A 3,629-nucleotide genomic window follows, 5' to 3' on the forward strand; every position below is an offset into this window, starting at 1 on the left:
ACTTTCTCACAAAGAACACACAGAGGGTGTGTGAAATGACATAGACACAGTAGCCCGGCTAGCTCAGTCGGTAGAGCATGAGCCTCTTAATCTCGGGGTCGTGGGTTTGAGCCCCACGTTGGGCGCAATGCTTTTTAAAGGCTTCTCCATTTTCGGGTTTAACATTAACTCTCACCTTTTTCAGATATTTCGCTGAGGCTTAAAACTACACACACACACATCCTGCAGTTTGCCTCACGATTCCCACAGGACTCCACACAACGCAGCACTTCCCGCCCTGGGAGGTGCCGCTGGGAGCACTCCTAGGCCAAGCCTTTCCTGCGCCCTTTCCTAGCCTGAGCCGCCCGTGCTTACAGCGAGCTTGGAGTCCGCTCCGGTCCGTCCTGTCCCCCCCCATCCTTTCAAAAAGAGGAGTTTAAGGTCTCATCCCCGCTGGTGTTATGATTAAAGTAGGTATGAAAACTACTTTATGTCGGCAGCGGGATTTAATTACGGGACTGGGGAAGATACTGCTCTTGAATGTGGCGCCTTACACCGCTCGGCCATTCCGGCAGCCTCCGGAACACGGCTCTGGAGGCTGACTGCCCCCTCGCGAAACAGGGAGAGTTCACACTGTTCTCTACTGGACATTTAAGTATGTGCCCAGAGACAGGTTGAGAGGACAGATGCATGTATGTACCAGAGTGAGCTCCAGAGAGACTGATGGGGACATAAGACTGGGGTAGAGCGAGAGATGGAGAAAGAGAAAGGTGCTTGTGTCGAGTCAGCAGCAGAGAAAATGAAACAAAGGGGCCTCCTTGGATAACCACACACTACTTCCTCACAAAGAACACACAGAGGGTGTGTGAAATGACATAGGCACAGCAGCCTGGCTAGCTCCGCCGGTAGAGCATGAGACTCTTAATCTCAGGGTTGTGGGTTCGAACCCCATGTTGGGCGTGATGCTTTTTAAAGGCTTCTCCATTTTCGGGTTTAACATTAACTCTCACCTTTTTCAGATATTTCGCTGAGGCTTAAAACTACACACACACACACACATCCTACAGTTTGCCTCACGATTCCCACAGGACTCCACACAACGCAGCACTTCCCACCCTGGGAGGCGCCGCTGGGAGCGGTCCTAGGCCGAGCCTTTCCTGCGCCCTTTCCTAGCCTGAGCCGCCCGTGCTTACAGCGAGCTCGGAGTCCGCTCCGGTCCGTCCTGTCCCCCCCCATCCTTTCAAAAAGAGGAGTTTAAGGTCTCATCCCCGCTGGTGTTATGATTAAAGTAGGTATGAAAACTACTTTATGTCAGCAGCTGGATTTGACCACAGAACTGGGGAAGATACTGCTCTTGAATGTGGCGCCTTACACCGCTCGGCCATTCCGGCAGCCTCCGGAACACTGCTCTGGAGGCTGACTGCCACCTTGCGAAACAGGGAGAGTTCACACTGTTCTCTACTGGACATTTAAGCATGTACCCAGAGACAGGTTGAGAGGACAGATGCATGTATGTACCAGAGTGAGCTCCAGAAAGACTGATGGGGACATAAGACTGGGGTAGAGCGAGAGATGGAGAAAGAGAAAGGTGCCTGTGTCGAGTCAGCAGCAGAGAAAATGAAACAAAGGGGCCTCCTGGGATAACCACGCACTACTGCCTCACAAAGAACACAGAGAGGGTGTGTGAAACAAGACAAGCACAGCAGCCCGGCTAGCTCAGTCGGTAGCGCATGAGACTCTTAATCTCAGGGTCGTGGGTTTGAGCCCCACGTTGGGCGTGATGCTTTTTAAAGGCTTCTCCATTTTCGGGTTTAACATTAACTCTCACCTTTTTCAGATATTTCGATGAGGCTTAAAACTACACACACACACATCCTGCAGTTTGCCTCACGATTCCCACAGGACTCCACACAACGCAGCACTTCCCGCCCTGGGAGGCGCCGCTGGGAGCGGTTCTAGGCCGAGCCCTTCCTGCGCCCTTTCCTAGCCTGAGCCGTCCGTGCTTACAGCGAGCTCGGAGTCCGCTCCGGTCCGTCCTGTCCCCCCCCCATCCTTTCAAAAAGAGGAGTTTAAGGTCTCATCCCCGCTGGTGTTATGATTAAAGTAGGTATGAAAACTACTTTATTTCAGCAGCGCTATTTGACCACGGGACTGGGGAAGATACTGCTCTTGAATGTGGCGCCTTACACCACTCGGCCATTCTGGCAGCCTCCAGAACACGGCTCTGGAGGCTGACTGCCACCTCGCGAAACAGGGAGAGTTCACACTGTTCTATACTGGACATTTAAGTATGTGCCCAGAGACAGGTTGAGAGGACAGATGCATGTATGTACCAGAGTGAGCTCCAGAGAGACTGATGAGGACATAAGACTGGGGTAGAGCGAGAGATGGAGAAAGAGAAAGGTGCCTGTGTCGAGTCAGCAGCACAGAAAATGAAACAAAGGGGCCTCCTGGGATAACCACACACTACTTCCTCACAAAGAACACACAGAGGGTTTTTGAAATGACATAGGCACAGCAGCCCGGCTAGCTCAGTCGGTAGAGCATGAGACTCTTAATCTCAGGGTCGTGGGTTCGAGCCCCACGTTGGGCGTGATGCTTTTTAAATGCTTCTCCATTTTCGGGTTTAACATTAACTCTCACCTTTTTCAGATATTTTGCTGAGGCTTAAAACTACACACACACACATCCTGCAGTTTGCCTCACGATTCCCACAGGACTCCACACAACGCAGCACTTCCCGCCCTGGGAGGCGCCGCTGGGAGCGGTCCTAGGCCGAGCCTTTCCTGCGCCCTTTCCTAGCCTGAGCCGCCCGTGCTTACAGCGAGCTCGGAGTCCGCTCCGGTCCGTCCTGTCCCCCCCCCATCCTTTCAAAAAGAGGAGTTTAAGGTCTCATCCCCGCTGGTGTTATGATTAAAGTAGGTATGAAAACTACTTTATGTCAGCAGCGGGATTTGACCACGGGACTGGGGAAGATACTGCTCTTGAATGTGGCGCCTTACACCACTCGGCCATTCCGGCAGCCTCCAGAACACGGCTCTGGAGGCTGACTGCCACCTCGCGAAACAGGGAGAGTTCACACTGTTCTATACTGGACATTTAAGCATGTGCCCAGAGACAGGTTGAGAGGACAGATACATGTATCTACCAGAGTGAGCTCCAGAGAGACTGATGAGGACATAAGACTGGGGTAGAGCGAGAGATGGAGAAAGAGAAAGGTGCCTGTGTCGAGTCAGCAGCAGAGAAAATGAAACAAAGGGGCCTCCTGGGATAACCACACACTACTTCCTCACAAAGAACACACAGAGGGTGTGTGAAATGACATGGACACAGCAGCCCGGCTAGCTCAGTCGGTAGAGCATGAGACTCTTAATCTCAGGGTGGTGGGTTTGAGCCCCACGTTGAGCGCAATGCTTTTTAAAGGCTTCTCCATTTTCGGGTTTAACATTAACTCTCACCTTTTTCAGATATTTCGCTGAGGCTTAAAACTACACACACGCACACACACATCCTGCAGTTTGCCTCACGATTCCCACAGGACTCCACACAACGCAGCACTTCCCGCCCTGGGAGGTGCCGCTGGGAGCGGTCCTAGGCCGAGCCTTTCCTGCGCCCTTTCCTAGCCTGAGCCGCCCGTGCTTACAGCGAGC

At 52.7% G+C, this 3,629-nt stretch overlaps 1 non-coding gene across 1 annotated transcript; it reads left to right on the forward strand.

The window, feature by feature from the left end:
- The first annotated feature begins 2,499 nt into the window (after window positions 1-2,499).
- On the forward strand, window positions 2,500-2,572 carry TRNAK-CUU (transfer RNA lysine (anticodon CUU)). The gene has a single exon. It is a non-coding gene; the product is annotated as a tRNA-Lys (tRNA).
- The last annotated feature ends 1,057 nt before the right edge of the window (window positions 2,573-3,629 follow it).

This window comes from Pleurodeles waltl, chromosome 6 (assembly GCF_031143425.1).
Source record: "Pleurodeles waltl isolate 20211129_DDA chromosome 6, aPleWal1.hap1.20221129, whole genome shotgun sequence".
NCBI classification, from domain to species: domain Eukaryota; kingdom Metazoa; phylum Chordata; class Amphibia; order Caudata; family Salamandridae; genus Pleurodeles; species Pleurodeles waltl.